The 24,401-nt window shown below is 35.1% G+C and overlaps 1 protein-coding gene across 2 annotated transcripts in view; it reads right to left on the bottom strand.

The window, feature by feature from the left end:
• IMMP2L (inner mitochondrial membrane peptidase subunit 2) overlaps positions 1-24,401 on the bottom strand; it is a 410,658-nt gene that overhangs the window by 245,477 nt on the left and 140,780 nt on the right. The window lies entirely within an intron of this gene.

The raw sequence follows: 24,401 nt of genomic DNA, 5'->3' as shown, positions 1-24,401 counted from the left end.
CATATTAACTTCCATTTTTGCACAAACATGCAAAAAAAAAAAAAAGAAACAGCAGTTTTTTCAGCAAAGTAGAATCCCTTAAAAATCATAGAAATAACTTAGTTTTGCTAAAGTATGCTTCTTCATAATCTCATTTACACAAAGGTTGCTTTTTTATCTACACAAGGCATAGGGCTAAAATTGTCATGTATTTCATTAATTGGGATGTTTACTCTCTTTAATGGAGGTAGAAACTGATAAGAAACTATATTTAATTTCCTCAGAAACAGAAAAATACACACCTCTGTTTCCATTTATTTCATAGTTTTCTCTCAGGAATGCATTAATAATGCTTTATTTTATTAATGCATTAAAAGCAGTACTTACTGGTTATTCAAACCAGAAAAGATTACAAATAGATTAACTTTTCTTTGGCATTTCACAGTAAAACTCATTCTGACATGTATCACTAATGAAAGAGAGAAGGCAAACATAAGTATTTGAAATATCTGGCTAGGAAATACTCAAAATACCACCCTGAAAAAACTTTTTAATCAATTTATATTACTTTTTTTTTTTTCTATCAGCTACTAGAATGAAAGAGAATGTTTTATTCATAAAAAGATTAAGCATTTACTTTTTGGTAAAAAATTTGCTGCCATTTAAAAAAACAAACTGCAATATTTCATCAGCTAACACAGTCAAATGCTTTCTTATATAGGAACATTTCAGTTTCTAGTTTAGCTAAAACACTATGAAGTCATAACTCCTAAAAGTACCCATAAAACCTAGATAAGAGATTGGAGAAAAATATGTTGATGTATATCCTAAAAGGAAATTTCCATTTCCAAAATTCTCTAATAAAACTTATTCTGCTTGTATAGTTCTGAAGTAGTGACCTCAAGATAACTTAAAAGAGAAACTGAGATTCTTCCCATAATCTTGTGCTGGCCAGTAAGAAACAATGATCAAAAATAATCTTATAAGATATTCTTTTTTATCTGAAGCCAGAAGAGATATTTCTGAAACAGGTTGCTATATAGTACAGAAAATAAGTTCATACACCAGACAATTCTAGAAGAGTTGCAAGAAAAAACTGAAAAGCAACACAGTGTCAGACATAAGGAAGAAAATAATTCTTATTATTGAACTGAATAGAGTGGATGTGTGGCACTAAGAAGACAAGAAATTTTACATGGAAGTATACAGTAAGTATGAAAAGTTCATTATTAAAACTTCACAAGACATTTGGAAAGATATAGCTAAATGGAATATAGGAGACAGCCATTGAACACAACCCAAAAGAGCCAAAAAGAGACTTAAAACTCACCTCATGCTAAAGATTAGAAAACATACTTGAAAAAATATTAACAATTGCATGTAGCTTTTATAGAAGTCAGAAGCCAGATGACTAGAAATATATCCAGACTAAAAAAAAATCATGGTATTGCCTGCTAAGTAGGAAGAAAAACCCCACATCTTTCTGGAATATAGGTTGGCTTTCCAAACCCAGTGTTCTGGCGGGTCAGTTGATTGATGTACCAAATGTGTAATTTGAATATCTTGTCCTTTGATACCATTAAAAATAATTGGAACCGATTTTCTCAGGAAAAGGCTACATAGATACTCAGGGAAAATGCTAAACTACAACAAAAAAAGAGAAGGATTATCAAAACAACAGAAAGATAATCTAAACATTCAGTAAACATGAAATCAAGACAGAGAACAAAAATTAGGCTAGATGACAAAGTTTGTGAAAATTAAAGAAAAAAACACCAAACTTCATTTCCGCATATGACAACTAAAGAAGTTAGATAATAAACAAGAGAACTGCAATTACTCATTTTTATGGATAAATTCAATATATTACTGAAACTTGGCAAGTTTGCATGATTGAAATGTTAAAATCACAAAAAACCTGTCTAGTCAGAACTGTGCTTTGAAACTGAGACTTGAGCTATTCACTTCACCTTCAATAAAAATTCTAAAGGAGTTGCGTCCTCTTCAATGTTTCCATTATAGGGTGGTGTGAAAATGAAGTACCAGATTATATTCCATCCATGATTATCTGCACTTCAGTATTCTGAGACAAAATGTACAAGCAACCTTTGTAAATAGCATAGGAATATAGTAAAACTAGTAATGAATAATGAAAACGGACCCTATGATGTGTGACTGACTATGGTTATTTTTCTGGTTACATTAAGTAGTGTTTCATTTCTACAGCTGGGGTGATCAAAAAGAGATAGAAGGTTAAGCCAATTGGACATCATGTTTAAAAGACTTGTTCTTTTGAACAATCAAGAGAAATTTTAAATAAAAGTGTTGTACATCTACCTACTCAGTTACAATATTCTCTGAGAGTTATAAAGCTGCAGGTATATTGAAGTACCTTCAAAGCAACCTTTTATTAAATCATTCCTTCCTTCAGACAAAGCTGAAAACTACAAATTAAATTCGTCTTTCAGCTAAAAAATGCTTTTTAAAAATTTCTCTCACTTATCTTTCTGTCTCTCAGCTTCAATTATTTTTAGACCCTTTTCCCCAAAGCCCTTTTCTTTGCCTTGATGCAAATTCTCTGTTGCCTTCCATGCTCCCTGTGGGTTCTTTGCTTATTTCCTGCTACTATTGTTGCCAGACTGTCACATCATTTCCAACACTTCCAGTAAGGACAGATGTTGTCTGACTTATTAGAAAATTATCAATGAAACATAATACTTGGAGGCAAAATACTTAAATAGAGAAATAAAATTATTAAAGAAAGACCTGGCATTGTTAGAGAAAAACCTAGTTGTAAAGCTGCTCAGGTAATGAAATGAAGCATCTCTCAAGGAAACAAAGCAGAAATAATGTAACAACATTCAGATGAAAATAATAATATGGGAGTTAGATAAAACTGGAAGGGCACGCAATTTGGGCAGATGGCCTGTTCCTGATCCTAAAATAGCTGATGTTCTTTTTAACATTACAGTTTAGATAAGTGGAAAACAACCCCATCTGCCTCACCCTCACGTAGCTATTGTTCGTTATCCATGTTGATGACAATTTCACACTGTGCTCCAAATAGCCATAATGCTTTTGTGAATCACAAAAATACATCAAATTCAGTGCTGGTGTCTTCATCTATACACATTTCATCTAGTCCAGACCTAGATTCTATAAAGAAAGCCTTTCAGCATTCATATACTACACTTCACAGGTCAAAGAGTTTACAATTTTGTCATTTAGCATGTGAGCACAAGTCAGATTCCTTGAGATGGCTGTTGGGAATAACTTTTGAGGGCAGAATCTTGTCATACAATTTTATTTTCTGTATGAAATTTTACTCTGTGCTGTTATTATTTATAACTTCTTTTTGTTTTGTCTCTAGCATGAATGTGAGCTAAACTTAAAAACATACAGCTGAATACTTTATAACACCAGAGAAAGTGGGTTACTGTCTGAAGTCTACTAAAGACAGCTAAAACACCCTTTTGACATAATGACGGAATAATTTCATAGGACACAGAAACAGATTATGAAAATCTTAAAATTCCACTTAAATGAAATACAAAGGGGCTACAAATAGAGTCAGAATTATCACTTTTAATTAAATGCAAAGTGCCCATTAACTATGCCAAAAAAAAATCCCCCAACCATTTTAAGTTAATCTCACTATAGTAAAGCAACAAACATATTAAATTAGAAGTAACCAGCTATGTTTTTCTTTATGTACCAGGTAACAAAAGGATTAAGTTAAATGGTTACTATCAATTATTGTCTCTTAGATTAATCTTAGCTCAGCACTTAATATTAAATGAAATATTAAAGTCTTACATAATTTATTTCATAAATGTTGTGAAGGTATTCATGATAAGTGCATGCCCATTTTTAGCAAACTAAGTGCTATACTGAATATTCATGTGTTACACAATGTATTCCAAAATATGAAATTATGCTTTCTCCTAAAATACCTGCTTGCACAATTTAAACTATCAATACCTAAAATATATAGCACATAGCCCACCACTAACCCAGCTCCATTTATTCTGCAGGAATGTAAAAGGATTTCTTTACTCAAGCTAGGATGACCTGTATCCCCAGGACTTCCAGACTTTTAGTTTGACAAGTTCACAATAGTACAGACAAATGTCACAACACTTATAAATGTATCATGTCCAATTCACTTAGTTGCCTTTCAGGCTGTTCAAGTCCAATTAAAAATTACTTCCTTTTCCACCTTCCATGAAATTCAACCTCTCTTGCACCCTTAAAATTTCATTCCTTCACTCAGCAACCATCTCCTGTTTGCTCTTACACAAAACTTTATCAGCAGCAGCCATCCTTTTTTACTACTTTCTGCTTCATTAATACTTCATCTTTTTCCCATCCTCCTATGAACTAGACTACTTCCAGAGTATCCTACTTCCTAGACTACTTCTAGAGTATTCTTCTCTATTATATTTGTTATAATTTTGTAATTATCAATGACATGGGAGAAAAAAAAAACAAACCAACAACATAAAAGCTGAATTTCTCTATGGATTTGAAGGCAAATTTCAAGTGTAGATAGAGGAAAATTGCAACCCTGAAAACTCTGCAGTCTATTCCCCAACCTACTTCAGCAGCCAGCTCTGTTTTAATAGTATTATGGTAACTAAAGCTCCTTTTCTCTCCCTTGGTCTTAGGAAAGCTGAGTAAAAGGGAGGATGTCCATTACAGGTAGAGTAATCTGAAGTTATTTGCAGCTTTTGCAATATCTGGATTTTTAGAAAAAGAAAACAGAAAGAGATTAATCTTGTTATTCATCCAGCATATTAAAAGCTTACAACATTTTATAAGTATATAACAATAAACACGTCACACCAAAGTACATACACCAAGGATTAAACATCTCTGCTATTAACTAAAGTTTTAGAACAAAAGAAACAGAAATATATTGTCAAAGGGTTGTAAACCTTTCCTCTGCCACACTGAGAGGTAGACAACTACCTATCAGTACTTCCTCATATAGTGAAAGCATTTAGGTGTAAAATTTCCCCTGAATTTAACAGATACTAGTCTCCAACCTGTTAAGGGGGTTTGAACATTCCAAAGAATGCCCCTGGATGACCAAAAGGCTAGCCATATGAACCTATCCACCTGACTGAGAGCCCTGAAGGATTTTCATTTGCACAGCTCTACTAAAGACAGTATAAATGCAATATACATCATTCATTTAATTGAAAACATTACATATATTTTTAATTAAGACAAAATGGGAAAAGAACAATATTATTTATTTAAAATGCTGAGAATAGAATATTTTGTGGAGAGCATCTGTTTCAGGATTAAATAATTCAATATCCATCAAAGAAATGCTGGATAGTGTAGAAAATTAAACACCAGCAAATAAATTTTCTATATGTTCAAATATTATCTAGCTACAAACAAAATAATAGGCCATACAATATATTCTAAATAACTTCATTTTAAGATACCACACACAACATAGGTTTACCTTGGATTCTTACTCCTCCTGACCTAAAAGGTTTTCAAGAGTCTCCTTCTGCTATTCATTTCTAACTATACATTATCATCCTACAGAATTTCTTAGGCTTCAACTTGTCTTCTCCTTCCTTTTGTCTCCTTCCTTTGAAATTTTTTTTGCTTCAATTATCTCACACATGAAAATACTCTGTTCCTGTATGTCGTGCAACACTGTGATCCCAGTATCAGCATTTCTTTTTTATCATTCTAGCAAAGGACTCTACTTTTCTCTTGCCAAAATTTATATTCCACTACACCGGTTTTGTATAAACCACCTAAATGCTTCTTGCTAGAACACATACATTAAAATGACAGACTCTATCTATAATGCGATGACTTTACAGTGAGTAGGGGTTTGCCTTAAACAAGCACCTGAAAACTTTCTCAAAAATATTCAGAAAATTGACAAAATACAAGAAGAAAACAACCTTAAAACAAAAAATGGTAAATTAGAAACCTTCATATGTTGCTAAAAAATAAAGTGCAGACCATGTAAGTATTACAGGTAAAAGCAAGGAAAAAATGAGAAACTTTAGATGCTCAAAGGGAGATAAGTGAACAGTTAAAACCAATTGTAACATAAGATGGAAAAATTATGTTAGAATAAAGCAGAAAAGAGCTGTAAAAGTGTGGCCAAATGGGCCAAAACTGCTAAAAGAAAAAGTCTGCAACATGATCAAATCAATAAATACGAGAAAAAGAAGGTGAATGAACAAAAAGGTGCTACAAGTAGGTTTAAAGACACTGAAGGAGAAAAATAGGATAGACAAAAGGTATAAGAAAGAAAAGGAACAAGAGAACGCACTGTCTCTAACAGATGATCCTGGAAACAATAATTAAACATAACCATAGAGTAGTTAGTAGTCAAGTAAATTTTAAACAAGAAGTGACAGTATTAGCAGAAGTTAAGAAAAATTAATGATAAAGACATAAAGAAAGACTCAAGGAAAAGAAGTGAGCATAAAGATACCCTGATATATACATAAATATATACATATACATATATATATATACAATCCTAACCCTGAAATATATATATAAAAGTTTCAAATTTAGACAAGACTTTAAAAAATGGGGAAGGAAAAGAAGACAGCAGCCCTTTCTGCTTTGATTTGGCCAAAAGTATTTAGTACAGAAAAAAGCTGTGAAGATACATTTTTTAAAAATTCCTTTGTTGTTGTTGTTTTCTTTTCAAAAATATTTCAGATTATTCTGAAATAATGCTAAGGAGACAAACTATAACTTCCACACCTTATGATCATGTATCAAGGAAAAAGTTACAATACCGATCATAACACAAGAACAAAAATATTTATTAGAAAGTGAAAAAAAGTGCTTAAGCAATGACAGAGCATGCTGGGAAATTCTGGCTAATACACAGAAGGCAGTGACAGGGAGTCTCATTTGGGAGGTTTCATTAAGAAGACAATTGAAAGCTGATAACCCTGTGTTATTAAGCAAAATACTTTCATAAGGAAATCTCAGAGGGAAGGAGACACTACTGCCTCTAATTAAAGAGAGAGCTCAAGGTCCAGGAGCTGCTTAACAGTATCAATTATAATGCCACTAATACCCAATGAAGGTTTGTGATTTTTCTTAATATTACCAGAGCCTAAGCAATATCAAATATTGTTTTTAAGAAGCCTCAAAGTTCTTTAAAAAATAATTAATTCTGAAGGATTACCTACACAATCCATTTAAAGGCAACAACGAAAGGCACTGGAAGGTATTTGAGTTTGCTTTAAATGATGTTGAAAGCAAGTGTATTCCACCAAAAAGAAGCCAATCATTGTTACATAGGAAATAGCTTGAAGAAAAAGAAAAGAAGACCAAGAGCAGAGGGAAAAACAAAGAAAACAAAATCAATTAAATTAAGAGGGAAGACAAGAAGGATCCTGGATAAAATTAAGTTATAAAAGTCAAGTTAAATATCTTTAAGTTATATATTAAAATAATGACCAATGCAAAAGAGACAGTCAGAATACAGTAACAGAAACCTAGGTTTTTTATAAGAATTTTTTAAAATCCGTTTTAAAACTCTTAGCAAACCAACTGAAAACTCAGTGAAAGCATGGAAGCAAGAGAAACTGAATATGCCAACTAGGTGTCTGTGTCTTAAACAGAACTGATCTGCTGAATCTCTGACAATATATCTACAAGTAAAGCTGCCTCTGCAGTGCAATTGGGAGAGATCTGAATTAGGAAGTCCAGGCTGTGCTGTGAAGCCCTTCAAGGATTTTCTAGCTCAGGTCCAAGTGCATTTGGACATTATTAATTTGACAGAAAGGCACACTAATATCAGTCCCACGTAGATTATATAAACAAAGGTGCTAAAATACACAGTACTAGCCATGGTAGTCCGGACAACATCACTCCACACTCACGGGGTAGAGGTCAATGATTTGTACTGGTTTGAGACCAGTTGCAAGGGGTGTTCCTGAGGGTTCTACTATGGGATTTAACTTGCTTATTAATGACCTGGCGGAGAAGACAAAATCCTTATCAATCTGACAGTACTAATTTGGAGAATGCAGTCAATACATTTAACCACAGGGTTGCCTTTTAAAGGAATCTAAAATGCTGGAGAGTTAGGCCAACAGGCTGACGTGAAATTCAGCAAGGACACGTGTAAAGTCTTGCACCTAGAGTGGACTAACACCTGAATGTGTACCAACCTGTGACTGCCTCACTGGGTAGCAGCTCTCCTGAAAATGACCTGGGGCTCCTAAGCACAGCTGGCCAACACGATACTGGGCTGTATTAACACGAAACTATTAGAAAGCTAAGGAAAACAATACCCCTTCATTCAGCACTTGTTAGACTACCTCTGTAATACTGTGTCTAATTTAGATTCCCTACTTGCTCAGACCCATGAGAGACATTAATCAACTGTAGCAAGCTTAGCAGGAGGTTTCCAAGTTGTCAAGACCCAGAGCTCTACTCTAAGAGGAAATTCTGAGGCAGCTGGATTTTTTCAGCCTGGGACAAAAAGGTTTGAGAAGAATAAGAAGCAACCTTCCTGCATCTAAGAGATGGCCACTGAGAAGACAGAATCAGGTTGATTACTAAAGTGCACAGCAGGAAAATAAGTGAAAAAACTTAAAACAGAAGTTAGCGGGAAGAGGATTTACATAGATATAGGAAAAATAATTAATTATGAGGTAAAAATATCTTGAGAATAGGTTGCAGAGATATGGTACACAATTATAAGCAAAATTATCTGATTCATAATTGACCCTGTTTTAAACATGAGGTTGAATAGATGACTTATCTTCCAACCTGAATAATTCTACAGAGCAGCTTTATCCGCAGAGAATATACATGCAACGTAACCTGTTCAGAAAAGCAAAAAAACATTTCAGCTGAAATGACTCTGAAGTTTCACACAGAAATATCCTCTTACTTTTTTTTTTTTTAATGATTACAAGAGTTCTTGAAGAGATGTTACCATTCCACTTGGTGTTTAGGCCTCTTAAATGTCCAAATTTTAAAAGTATATTCCTAATGCAGACAAACATTTCCATACTCTTTTAACATGTGGCCATACTTTATTTCAAATATATTTACGCTACTTTTTTGAACAAAATCCTTAGGAATTTCTTACATGTCTTTTCTCGTGCTCTACCATTTTCATTATGATGCTCTTTGACATATCTAAATGGCATGATTTTGCATAAATGGAGAGCAGCAGATGGTGAAACTGAATATATGAATTTCCTTCTTTTTTTACCAACACAGACATGAGTAACCAACTATAACTAGCATATATTTTTCTGAAATGTAAAAAATTTTGAATAAATCCATGAACATGAGAAAAGGATTCAAATTCACAGAGCCAAAGAACATTCAGAGTTGGAAGGGACCCACAAGGATCATCAAGTCCAACTCAAATAAATGTTGTGTGTCGGAATTGAACCCATGACCTTACCATTCCTAGTACCATGCTCTAACCAAACAACCTAATCTCTCTTCCAAAAAAAGCATGAAACTTATACACCAGAAAATCTTTCCTCGTGTACTGTTTCAATTATTATGAAATTTCACTTCTTTGAGGTATGGTTTTGTTCTATACCATCATAGAATCTTTTGTGGTTATACAACTACATCAGCCAATTCCCTCAGGACTCAGATGCATGTTGTGAGGTCCCACAGACTCATGTACATTCAGGTTCTTCACCTAGTCATGGACCTGATCTTTACTTACGGAGGGATTTTGCTTCCCCAGTCCCCATCCCACTGTCCATCCACTCCAGAAGCATGGAAAGAGAGGTTGTTATTGGAGACTGAGGCAAAAAGTTGTTGAGTACCTCGGCTTTCTCATTATCCGTTGTTACCAGTTTATCAGCATTGTTTATCAGGGTTTACACCTTCTTTGACCTTTCCTTTTCTGCTTAACATACATGTAGAAACTCTTCCTGGTACTCTTTTTGTACCTTGTCAAGTTCAGTTCCAGCTTCTCCTTGGCCTTCCTCCTCAGCCATGCCAGGCTTTTGCCTTCCTTGCCCTATTTTGTGCTCCTGGGCACTTCTACCTCTTGTGCTCTATGGAAGACTTCCTCAAAGACCTGCCAGCTCTGATCTGCTCCCTTGTCCCAGAGGTCAGTCTCCCAGGGGATCCTATTGATTATCTCCTCAAAGAGCTGGAAGTTTGCTTTCCTAAAGTTCAGGAGCCTAACTGTACTGTATACCTGATCCATATCCCTCAGGACAACGAATTCCACCAATCACTGCCACGCAGGCTGCCTCCAACTTTCATGTCCCTCCCCCCTTAGCTCACTTATGTTGGTGACCATCAGATCCAGGAACACATTCCCTCTGCTAGGGATGCCTCTTACCTGGCTCAAAAAGTTATGTGGAACATGGTGCCTGGACAAGTTCCGTACTCTCCATCTTTGAAAGCCAATGAGGTGAAGTTGGATAGTGCTTTGGGCAATCCAATCTAGTGGAAAAATAACCCTGCCCACAGGGATTGAAATAGGAGATCTTTAAATACCCCTTCTGACTTGAACCATTTTATGATTCTAAGGAAGACATAAGGAAAAAAAGGGGCCACTCACATGTAAGCCAGTGGCTGATCAGTACATTTGTCTGGCAAAACGTTGTTCCTGATCACCGCAATCTGTTTTACTAAGCTCTAGTCTCAACTATTTTTTGTGTCAGTTTGCTGTCTAATCTTGTGTGTGTGCAGAATCTACTAAAGAACCCCAGGCTGAACTGAAGCCTCTGTTGGATGAGACATTCCAGAAAGACTGCAGATCTGAGGGCCCCATGGCTCTTATTGCCAGTAACTGTAAAACACAGATTATTCTGGGTGAAATAATTGATTGTAGAAAACCCATATGTTGCAGATGAGTTTGAATGCGAGCAATAACCAACTCTAGTCCTCATCAGTTGACTATCCATGCTGTTCATGTTTGTGTACTTATGCTGGTGCTGAAACTTTTCTCTCTGTATTATCTGTGTGGTCAGCTAAATGTGTGTACTGCATGGTGGGTGCTTCTGCCTGTGCAGGATGTACACCTAGCCTCACCACTGGCTGGACCCTGGGAGACAAAACCACAGATAACATCTCATTTATGGCATCAGGACAAGAGCTATCACTCTGATTTTCAGCCTTCTGATGTTGTTTACATATTTCTGCTGGAGTCTCTCACGCATGTACATAAACAAAGAAGATTGTTTCCATTCCAGTCTGTGATGGACTGCTGAATTGACCACTCGGGTCACAGAGGTGCTCCTCTCATCTCCCAATGCTTGATCAAATCGCAAATCCTACTTAAACCCCAAATCATAATAAACTTCCTCTTTCTCTGCTCACCTCTCAACATGAGTGAGTGCAGTTCTTTCGTGTCCCTAACAGCGACATTGAGCCTCCCTGAGTCCTACAATGCACCAGAGTTGGTACTAGCAGACTAAATAAAAAAATCCTGCCAGCAACATGAAGTTCATAGGATCCAGCATCTCTAACACAATTTCTACAGTTATCCTATCAATAAAAGCATTACAAGTAACAATATCTGAGGTGATGACTGGTTTAATCCAACAATAGCTATTTAGGTAAATTTAAGGGCTTTTCTAGTTTAAAAATAGCTTCTAATTAAAAATATTTCATTACAGAACTTTCCCAAACTTACTCACATTTTTTCCCTGTACAGCACAAAATAAACTTTCACCACAACATCACCACCACCAGCAATAAGAATTGATCAGGGGTAGGCTTATTGGATCTGACGTATGCTGACAAACACTTTGACTAGTTTTTTCTAGGACTTCAAACACACTACACCACTGAAATCATTTGCTTTTTGACCACAGGCAAAAGAACTGCCTGTTACTAAAGTGAACAACCTGTGCTTCTACCTTTGAGATCCTAATAATCATTCAAATTGACAGCACCAACCAGGGTTAAAATGTCCTTAGGAACCAATTCAGGAGAGCTACACCTTAATTAGCTTTTTTTAAAAGGCACCTATTTTATTTTACCTTCTGATATTATTACGTTCTTTCATTTGAAACAATTAAAAACATTGACTTGAGTTTTGTATCCTCCTCTCAGAAAAAGTTTAGTAAGTTTGTTTGACTACTTCCACAGTCTAAATCTACAGCTGATGCCCATGATCTTGACATCCCCTCTGAAAGCTCTTGCCAGTTACAGTCTAAACTCTACCTTCATCCCTACTGATGTTATTTTCTTAGCTTCCTTCACAAACTGAATGAAAAATACGAGAGGTAATGACTCTGATTACATTTAGAGCATGTATTTCTTAAAATCTTGAGTCAGATAGGTCTCCATTAATCCTTGTTCCTCAGACTAACAAGTGAATCATGCTACAGCAGCAATAACTCATTCCTTTTGTCAACTTGTTGATGATGGAAGAACTTGTAATATTTAAGTCCATATTTATTCAAAATCTATGACTTGTGTAGTCTCCCCCACAGAGTCAACTTTCTAATTCCACAATAAATCATCAGATAGGTAAGTGACAAGGAAATCTCCATTCTCTTGCAGATTCAGGTTCTTCCTGGTCCATCCTAGTCAGACCAGTAAGTTCAACTTATTTAATGTAATTTCATACTAAACATGCATTCAGTTGATCACTCATTACAATGAACTTGGTGAGACACTAGCACAGCTTGGCCAGAGAGGAGGTGGGTATCTCTTCCCTGGAAATGTTCAAGGTCAGGCTGGAAGACCTCTACCCTAATCTAATTGAAGACGTGCCTGTTCATTGCAGAGGGGTTAAACTAAATGTCCTTTAAAGCTTCCTTAGAACCAAAACCCTTCTAAATTTTTTTTTAACTCTGTGAAAGCCTGAGACTTTGATATTATAGTCAAAATAATAACTATAAAGAGTGCTTATTAAATGTTTCATATTACTTTAGGAAAAATCAAAGGTCCTAAAGATTTTTCATAGTTCTTAACTTATTTAAATGCAGAAAGTCAAAATATTTGGTAATTTTTCAAAATTAGTCTTCTATATACTTCACTCTTACACTGATTTCGCACTTCAACTGATTTGTAGACACTGCTAAAAGAACCTCTTCCCCATTTAAGATGGTCCAGTGTCACTTTTAAAATATTTTCCTAATAAAAGAGCCACTTTAATGTGAACTTTATATACAAATTTTAATTGCATATAGTGCAATGAATGCCCAAGTTTCCAACACAGTTTACAATACTGTAAAATCAATTGTTCACTGAATGACTGCTCATATCCACTCAGCATGAATTACTGCTTTATAAAGTAGATGGGTATTTTTCCCTTGTGTGCAATACAATATATTGTATCTAGTTAAAAACAGGAGAGAGATATTCATATTTTCTACTGCTTATTCAAATTTTGTGTACTAGATATGTCATATATTAATTGCCTCAAGACATTACCCTGAAAAATTCTCTCAATTTTTATGAGCTACTAGTTAGCTCATACTTGTTTTCTTCCTTTTATTTAAAGCCAAAGGACTGATTCCTGATCATTTCATAGGAGAATAAGTAACTCACAATCTCTTCCCTACTTATTACATATAAAAATTACAGATACATATTTCCTGTAGCATAAATTAATACTGCTTATAATAACCAGTAAGTACTACAAACAACAGAAGTTACAACTTTGATTCCCTCATTGACAACAACAAAATCAAAAAAGATCAGCATTATGCTTATAAGGTTAATAAATGTAAGGACATGTCCACACTTTTTTAATTTAGCAATCACTGACTTTAAGACTAGATACTAGAATAAAGTTTATCACATATTTAGGCATGTAAGTGCCTATAAACTCAGAACTGGAATGCTGTTGTGGCTGCATCATTTGCTCCATCAGCTTCTGTTCAGAGTAGAAATCAAGCATCACTATATTCAACATGAGATAGTCAAGAGTTCAAAAGATTCTGAGTACATAAATGCACAAGCAGCATTATCAATGGAAAACCTTACTAAATAAATTTCTCATTCCTAAAACATCAGGCAATGGTGAATTTCACACACAATAAAAAACCGATGTACTTTGGGTAAAAGTGTCTTATGAACTATATGCAGCTTGGAAAAGCATTTTGGGCAATATGCAAGTACTTATTCCACATGGATCACTAAATTCGATATTAACACTGAAAAAATAATAACTCTTATATTTACAGTCAAACAAACTGCCATGCAACACCATGGGTTTTTTTTTTTTCCCCCCAAGATATTAATATCATAGTGTGTCAGAAGATTTTTCTACAAGCAAGAGAAAAAGAGCAGGAAAGGTAAAAATGGCCATATTTGAAATCAAGTAGCTGTAATTACATTTAAGAATAGAGATTTTTTTTTTTCTAGATTAGAGAGCTTGAAAAGGTTAGTAACATGGCTTACAGTAATAACTTCTTTAATCACTAGCCTAACACTGATGCCTCAAAAAGCCTTACACTCTATACCACCTACAAGGATGCTACAAAAAAGGAATTAGCTTTTGAAACTATTTCACTGAAATTTAACTCCACAAAGGTATGAATTCAGTGGTACCAGTTTAGCTATCAATATGCAAGCTAAGCAAAACAGACAGATTAAAAAATGAAGAAGCAAATTCCTGAAACTTTTTCAGACTTTGAATTAAAACTAACTAATCCAGGGGAAGACATTACTTTGAAACAAATGACTTTGAAGCCCAGCAATGTTTTATAAATCTCCCTCAATCTTTTCTCTCTTGTTCTGATAAAGTGACATGCAATGGCTCCATAAGACAACAGAGGCTTAGGAAAACTTAAATAAAGATGGTGTATCAAAATGACGTAAAAAGATGGTAATATTTGGCTTTTATCTTGGAAATGCATCTTAATTATCCCTCTGCATCTTTAGCATGTTATAAATTTATTTATTTTCACAATATTACTGCTTTTTGTGTAACAAGGAAAAATAATGGAATTTCTAGCCAATCAGATCAAAATCTTTTATTTTTAAACACTTTTTAAAATGAAAGCTCTTGCTAAGCAGTTAATATTAATAAATAGCACATGCTAACTCCCCCTCCCCCCATTTACCATGTAGCATACATTTCATTTGTTCTTGCGTTCCTCTGAGGAATGGCATTTATGCTGTATTAAATGCATATTTATCAATTCCCCCTATGTATGGTTAAGGACACACAGCTTCAGTTTGACCAGAGAGCTACACAGGCATAATATGTCTGCAAAAGGCCACTTATTTACAGCTGCCAGTATAACCGCACTTGCAAGAATTTGTCCCAGAACAAAAGGCAGGAAGAATAAACAAATAAAGACAGTATTTTACATCTGAGTAATTCTCCTCAGTATCAGTGATGCTCTGTATAAGAAGTTAAGAACACATGTGAAAAGAAAAAATTAATTAATTAATTATGGAGTTTAGAAGTTTGTGGCTTTTGAATGTCTCAAAGTTATATTTGCTATTTTGTTTCCAGAGGCAGGAACCAGCACAATTCCATTACTTTCTTTGTAACAATCATTATTTTTTAACACTTCTCCAGAGAACATTTTTATTCATCTACTGACCAAATGAAACAATTGCAGTTTTTAAATCTCTTTTCTCAAGAAAATCTCTCTCTGTAGTCATCATTCTACCTGACTATATGGCAATAATAAATTTAATGAATTCACTTAGGAACTTTTAGAGTAAAGCAGCTTACTACTTCTTTATTCATCTGTTACTAATGAATTTCTACATTCCATTAGTCTGACTATTCACCTTGGCTGTTTTTCTGGAGTTCTTCCATCTTCCATGATACTTTCTCATTAAAATAATTTTATATTACATATAATTTTTTTCTCTTCTTCAACAGTGTCATTCCTAAGCAGCCCAAACATTATTATAAGATAATTAATTTACATACTGAATTTCTATACTAAGTAAAAGATCTCTCAACCTTACTCATTCATTTATCTGATCCCTCCAGTCTTATCTTAGAATTACCATCCCAGCATATGAGTACCATCTGTACAAAATCAATAGCAATAAGGCAATTTTAATGGAGCCTGTCACATTTCCTTGGGAATAATTAAGGTGTCACTTGATCTTGAGAAAGTCTTTGTGTAGCAATGAGTCTGGGTTTTTTCTTAAATAATGTTAAAATTTAGATCTACTCAGCCTCTTCTGAGATAATAAAATCTGCATTATTTAATTTTTCTTCATTTGAACTGTTCTCATAATCTTCAAAATTTCCTAATTTTATATATTTGAAATGTTTGTATTCATACAAGTTGTGCTGGCCTGCTACCTGCATCTAGCAAAAGGCCAAATCTTGTTTTTCTGTTCCAATGACAATTGCAGTTATTTAAAGAACCTGTTTGGTCCTTTAAACAAGGAAGGAAGTAGATTTAGAATATGAAAAGAAGAAAAGTTTGTAAAAAACAAACAAGAAATTATGACAAAAACTATTCTGCATCATTAAATTGAAGTTAGTGCTGTGGTCATAAACTAAAGCCATTACTATTGTTCTATTCTGTAACTCCTGGGCACAGCAATTTATAATACAAAATAAGATGCGGTATTGTCATACACCAGTATCACAACTAGAGCAATAAATTTTAGAACTGTAAATTATTTATATATCTCTTGTATTATATAGAACAGCTAAATGAGAAAAGGCATCTGAAGAAGGAAATAAATCACATGTGAAATTCTTGTGAGAAAACAATCTACTAGTTTCCATGAAGTATTTTATTATTAAGCAGACTCACCAATCACAGAAGCAAAAAGTGACCCCAGTTGACAGCCATCACAATTTGATTAAGCCAAAATATGCAAAAAATACTTTCTGTGTGCTACTAAATTTCAACTGTTGTAGAAATTTTCTAGCTTAAGTTCTTGCAAACTTCTCATAAATGACCTATTTTTTGTATGGGTAGATTAACCTAAATATAAACAAATTCAACCATGAAAATGGATGCTGCCTTAGAGAAAAAAAAATCCACGTTTTTGTTTTTTAATAAAAATTTACCAGAATTTAATGGGAGGATAATTTTGATTTGTAGGCACTTGTGGAGATCATACTGCTCAAATTAACTTCATAGCTTGACCGGGCTTTGCTTGGCCTTACCCAAAACAACTCTAAAAAAATTATGGATTTATTGTATCACATGTCTTCTTTGAATTCTTTATGTCCATTTTCAAATTCTTCAGACTACCTTGGACCATCAATCATGGCACTTTTCTGTATTGTACCAGCCTACAAATTGATTTTTTAATATATCTATTGTTCTGAAGAAAACAATTGCAGACACGCTAAACTGTCAGTCAGCCAACTAATACATTTTTCTGCACAGGGATATGAAACCTCTCTCTGTTTGAAAATACCAGAAAATTCAGAATTCAGTGCAGCTTTTTCCAAAGTATATTGCTAGTTGCCAATGCTTATAGAAAACAAAAAAGAATTTTTGACAGTGGAGATATGACTGACACCAAAGAAGGCCTCAAGCATCTTAGTATAGTAACTTCTTAGTGCATTGACCTTTTCTCTGTACCCTTCCCATGGGCAGCTCCACACAACATGGACTCCTTCTCTGTACACTTTCCTAAGTCTCTTCTCTGCAGGACCAGATAACTCCTTGCTGTCCCTAGCAGGGCCACCTAACCCTGTTTGTCCCTCATGCAACATCTTACCCTTTCTGTCCCTCACACAACCTCCTGTCCCTTCCTCCCCACAGCACAGCCAGCAGATTCCAACTAACTGCTCAGCAGCTAACTCACTCTTTTATCACACCCATAGCTGTGAGGGCAAGGCTGTTCCCACTCTCTGGTAAGTAACACAGCTGCAATGTATCCAGGGCAAGATTGCCCTCAGCACTAGATCTGTCCTCCCACAGATTTTTCTCCATGATGCTGAGAATATAAAAATATTAGAGAGTGTTGACTAACTTTTAAAAAGAGCAGAGGAAATATCTTTTTATTTATAAATAAAATATAAATAAAATAAAGGTCATCAAGTGCTGAAAACTAATTAATGTGGGTATTTTTATTACGAATCTCACAACACTACCTTTATCAATGATCTGGACAAGGGGATCAAGTGCACCCTCAGTGATTTTACAGGTGACACCAAGATGGGTGGGAGTGTTGATCTGCTGGAGGGTAGGAAGGCTCTGCAGAGGGATCTGGGCTGGTTGGATCAACAAGCCAAGAACAATTGTCTGAGGTACAATAAGAAGAAGTGCCAGGTCCTGCACTTGGGTCACAACAGCCCCACGCAACACTACAGACTTGGGGGGGGCAGATGGCTGGAAAGCAGCCCAATGGAAAAGGATCTGAGAATACTGTTTGATAGCCAGCATAAGCCAGCAGCTGGACATGAGCCAGCTGTGCCCAGGTGGCCAAGACCAATGACATCCTGGCCTGTACCAGCAGGACCAGAGCAGTGATTGTCCCCCTGTACTCAGCACTGATGGGGCCACACCACTCCACTGGTGCGTCCAGTTCTGGGCCCTTCACTACGAGAAGGGCATTGAGGTGTCCAGAGAAGGGCAGCAAAACTGTTGAAGGGTCTGGAGCTCAAGTCTTACGAGGAGCATCAGAAGGTTTTTTTACCATGGAAAAAAGGAGGCTCAGAACAGACTTTACAGCTCTGAGAGGAGGTTGCAGCAATGTGGGTGCTGTTGGTCTCTTCTACCAAGCAACAAGTGATAGGACAAGAGGAAGTTGTCTCAAGAAGCACCAGAAGAGGTTTAAATTGGGCATTAGGAAAAAATTTCTTTACTGAAAGGATTGTCAAGCATTGGAACCCAGGGTAGTGGTTGAGTCACCACCCCTGAAGGTATGCAAAAGATGTGGATGTCGCACTTAAGATTCATGGTTTAGTGGTGAATTTGTCAGTGCTACGTTAATGGCTGGACGAAATGATCTGAAAGGTCATTTCCTACTTATATGATTGTATGATTCTACTATTTCAGGGAATGTTTTCTCTCTAGAAAGATATTTTAGCTAAATAAATTCAACAGTAGGTATATTTTTGATACAAAATTAAGTAACCCTTCTCAGATAATAGTAATTAAAATACTAAAACCAACAGAATGTTTATGTGTTCCACTTTAACTTCATGGGAGACAAATCAATAGCAACAAACAAGGCAAAGTTTTGGGGAGAGGCTGCAGGGAGGCAAATAAAACAAGCTAAATCTAAGGCATAACTTCCACATTTGTGATAGCCTAGAAACAAAAGTGCTGGGAATAACTGTTGAGGGACAAGCCTTTCTCAATCATAGCCAGTTCTCAGCTATCCATAAGAAAAAGAAAATAACCTGGATAATCCATAATCTAATCTGGATAATCTGCTCAGGTTCCCCATTTATTCATTCTGGCTTCCTCACAAGGAAATCTAGGCATTAAAGAGGGCAGTGAACACAACCTGCAGAGAGGACACTAAGATACAAGAGGGATAGGCATTTTTGCCTTTTGACTGCATGCCTAATGAAAGCAGCCCATTTTCAGATCCAAGCAAAGCTTTTAAGTACTGTGTTCATGTTTTTTCAGCATTGCATGTAAAATAATATTTCCCTATAACTGAATTGTTTCTGCACAGAATGAGCTTGATGATTATCTTACAACAGTACTAACAGGTTTTCAAAGTGATGCTAAGTTACTGCCATAATCTAGCCTCACATTCTACAAATCACACAGCTTCAGTCCCTGAGCTCAAATTATTGTTGAACTATAGCATATAGTTCAAACAGTACAGGTTTTTTAATTAAAAAAAAACATGGAGAACCTTTTGTTTCTGTGTCATAATGCAGTGTCAAAAGGTCACAAAAAATAGGTGTGGTATTTTTAGTTTAACTAATACAAGTTATGAAAAAAATTAATGCAAATGACCTCCAAACAATATCTGCTCCTATCTGACACTTGAAACTCTGAAAAACCTCTCATTTAATAAGTTGAAAAAAATTAGAGATCATGCCTTTTGAAAACAAACTGAGATTTGTATCTAGGAGGGAGATTAAGAAAATGATGATCTAAAACTTAATTTAGATTTCAACTGTCTACAAGTACTACCTCCCGATATTAAGAATTGCTTTCTGTTTTGATTTGTATCTAAGACATCACCTAAGACACCAGATAAAACATTTAAAGACATTTTTCTTCCTTTTTAATTTACTGGTCAGGCTCATAGAAAACATTTATTAGATAGCAGTTTTCTTGAAAGACTGACAAACAAAATCAAGGACATCCATTATCAACAGAAATAGCCTTGCTTATTTCTTTCAGGCTATTTTAATCTATATTGTCTCACTCATTTTACTTTCAAATGTTCTTTTCATCCAAGACTTCTTTAAATTTGAGAGGGTGAGGGGGGATAAAAAGTAAAAAAATAAGAAAAAATAAGACAAACACTTCTGGATAGTAAAATTAAGAGATGTTTATCTTCCTACCCTTATAGTAAGAACTTTTTAATACATATCTAGAAAGCAAGTGAAAGGAGCTATTTCTGTGCAAAATCACTCAGTTTCAGGATTCTCTCAAAAAATGCTTTCTTCTCTTTTTTTTTCCTATACCTAAACTATTGGTCTTTCTCTTCAGCATTCTACACTCATTTAGCTGTAAGTCTAAATTCCCTACGGGTCCATTTAGTATGTTGCTAGGCAAACAGTCCAGTAGCAACTGTGAAACAGGAGGTTTGGATGGGAGCCAGTTTTATAGGTCACTACACTGTAAACCTTCACATCATTAGAGTAGAAACTAGTCTTGCAAACTGCAACCATTACTACTGATATTCTTTCTTTTCTCTGAGAAGACAGCCATTCATACTACACTTTTTCAATAACGAGTATTTCTAAATCAAAGGCATCAATAAGGATAGTATTTTTCCATATACTAGAGGGGTAAATTCTCTTCTTATTGAATGTTTTAATGCTATCTTATCCCGTGTTTAGAAATAATAGTCATAGCCATGTGAGAGATGCACAATTACCATGAGACGAACCTTTATCTTACAAACTCAAAGAGCACATAAATATAAAAGAGGACTTAACCTTAAGGAAGCAGATTTTTTTTTTCCTTTACTTTGTCGTAAGAACAATAACAAAAAGTAGACTATTCACATAAAATTACCCAGCCATCATATTATCTGATTCAGGAAGGTTCCTTCTCTTTGACTGAAATGTTGTATCTTTGCTGTAATGTAGCATTACCTTGAAAATGAGCATATAAGCTCTTCAGTGTGATCTTTACATTAATTCAATCAAAGAACTCTAGCTGAGAATAGCAAACTGCACAGTCCTGCTGATGTGACCACACTGCATTACCCTGTGGAAGACCTGCTGCTCCAGTTAATAGGTTCAGAAATAAATAGAAGTGGAAGGTTCCCTACCTATGGTGGGGCAGCTGGAATTTGATGATCTCTAAAGTCCCTTCCAACCCAAACCATTCTATGGCTCTTATGATTCTATGAAATAAATATGATCCCAGAAAAAAGAACATTTCCATATCATTGTTTTTACAGGCTGGAAACACAGAAATGAAATCAGCACACAAAATTGCAAAATGAATGAAGACCCACAAGAAAAATGCATAGCTTGGGCATGTATGTGTTTGGGTTTCTTCAGTTAGTAGTTTGACATTGATGCACTATTGAGCTGAAGAAAGAAAGTGAAGCAAAGCAAACTGAAAACATTTCCTCTGTGATTTTTATATACACAAGGATTGTTTTAAAATATATATTATTGGAATGAATACTAATGATAAGTTATTGAGAAAAAAAAACCACTCATGATATCAATCAGTTCTTGAGTTTCTGTGTTATTTGTTCATTATCAGTAACATTTTCACTTTTATGGTAATAGAACTACACCAATAATCCCCAACCTTTATGCTTTCATGTACAAGAAAATGAAAAATGGATTTAGGTATAAGAAATGGAAATGCATAAACTGAAAGATCACCACTGTCAAAGGTACAGAGATCTAAGCAGAGACAGTAATGCCAGGGATTTCTCATCACTATCAGGTGAAAGGAAAATAGTGACATTTTTCTAATTAAGCCCTAGATAACCTTCAGTACTCCCTAATTTAATGGTCCTTGTAGGATTTTTTAGTCTTAACACAATTCTCCATATATATTTACTTTTCCAGAAGTGCAAAAAATTTGAAGCCAAGAAATTGATTGTTATAACATTACTATAATCTTGAAAAAAGGTTTAGAATTTGTCTACTTATCCTGTCAACTCCTGAGCAAAAAATGTCATCAGACAAAGCTATCAGCATTATTTAAAATCTCTGATTTATATCTGTTTTGACTTGAACAAGTAAGATGGTAACTTACGCTTTTAGTTTTACAATTTCTGTGTGTTATTTGGGCTATTTTTGAAACAAGATCAGCAGAAGTAGCTCATGAACTCTTTCTGATTCTATTCAAGCAAATTCTTAAATCCATCTAATCTATGTACATAAACAAAGATGCCAGAGGGCTCATTAAAGAACTCCCCTTTTACAAAACCCTGAGTGCTTAAAAAAAGGCTGCTGGGACTAACAACCCGTTTTTCAACCACTTTCAAAAACTTGGCATCATAATTTGTGTTCAAAAAACAAAGATTAGGTACCAGATACTACTCAATTCTATATTGCTATATGCTTCAGAATGACTGGCAAGTTAAACTGAAGGGCAAAAACTGGTACCTCACATTTGCTAGTTTTATGGGAATTTTGTTAAGAAACTTAATTTCCATGTTGAGATAAAAAAAGCAAAGTGCCATTTGGCTCTAAATGTACACTTTAATAATACAACCATCTGACTGTGAGTGGTGCATGGCCTGTTTTTTGTAGACAAATATCTGGGTCCTGAGGGCACACAGGTCTTACTGTCCCTACTTAACTCTCTTTACTCAGTCCCAGCCTCATTTTATTGCAGTTCCTGCTCCAGCCATTCCCGGGACACGTGTCCCAAGCCCTCTCAAAGCACAGACTGTGGGCACTCCCACTGTAACCTGTCTCCAGACATGTCTCTGGGCCCTCCAGTTTTGCTGCTGACAGGACCCTGTGATGGCCCTGGCTCATCACTTGCTGCGTTGGTGCTGTTGATAGACCATGATACCTGATCTTGGCCCTGCCCCCTTGTTTGCATCTCTTGATGAGGGCACGGGGTGCTCTTGGTTTGTCCCCCTCAAAAGTCTGCTCTGTTCTTGCTTCTCCCTGACAGCAGATACAGGAACATGCTTGTGTTAATTCATTGTCTTAACAGGAATGATGAAGGCTTTGCTCTTAAGCCTAGACATGGAGTAGGTCATCCCTGGACACAGTGGAAGCTGAGAAAGTTCATATGCAAACAGCAAACAGGTGCCTGTCTAGAACTCAACCAGATGCTGCTTTCCTATTCATGCACTTAGGCACAGAAATATCTTCTTAAACCTGGCCATCAATGTTTTGCTAATTCATGTTATTTAACTGATTAAATAATATTAAACAATCAATTTGGCTGTTTCCTTGATAATTTCTTTAAGTTCTCAGAGATACTGTCTTGTTTCATTAATATTCCTGCCTGTACTTTTCCTGAGTTAAGAAAATCAGACAAACAAAAGCAAAACAAAAAATCATAAACATGAATTCATGAACAGAAGTTTGAAGTTGTACTGAGGCAGTCCATTTCATCAGAACTTGAACAGCCTGAGAAATCTATGAATTAAGCCCTTGTTGAAAACAATAGCAATGACTAAGGAATTAACTCCTTTCTGTAGATACACAGTCTACTTTTTTTGGTATATATTTAATACAGATAAATGAAACCTATAACATTAATTTTTTGCTAGTATTTCTCTTCTGACAGTGGATCAAAAAGATGCCTAAAATAGTTCCAAATGTGCTCAGTTGCTGAGATAGCATAGTCATGTTAGCACAGACACTGCATAATGTAATTCAGACCACTAGCTGTAACATATTTTTGAAGACAGTGGAATATTTAGAAATTGTTTTTGATAAGCTATATGAACCCAAAGAAACTTGGTTGCTTCAAAGAGACAGTCCCATTTTGGAACCCAAGAAGACAGGAAGGAATATGATTTGGACTCATATTTAAAAAAACCAATATTTTTTCTAGACAAAAAGGTTAATAAGTAAAATATACTTTAATAAACCATAATAGATGAGAATCTTTGCATGTTGCAACACTAAATGGAGTCCACTGCTACTGTCTAGGGTATGCTGCCTAAATCAATAGAATTTAGAGGAAAAACAGCTTTCTAACTGTCAAACACACTCACCTAATCAATATTAGAAGTAATTGAATTACCATGAAGCTCAGATTTCTAAAATGGTTTTTATGAAAGTTTAAAATCGTTATACACTTTAAATCAAACCACTATTTATTATTTTTTTAAAAAAAGATGGGAAGACTGAAAATGCATTCAAACAAAAACAACACACTCAAAATATTTGAATGAAATACAAGTTTTATGCAACACAACTACATCGATAGCCTTAT

This window comes from Chamaea fasciata, unplaced genomic scaffold, assembly GCF_029207755.1.
Source record: "Chamaea fasciata isolate MVZ Bird 193981 ecotype frontalis unplaced genomic scaffold, bChaFas1.0.hap1 SCAF_5, whole genome shotgun sequence".
Classification (NCBI taxonomy): domain Eukaryota; kingdom Metazoa; phylum Chordata; class Aves; order Passeriformes; family Sylviidae; genus Chamaea; species Chamaea fasciata.
This window is presented reverse-complemented; position numbering and strand designations above follow the sequence as displayed.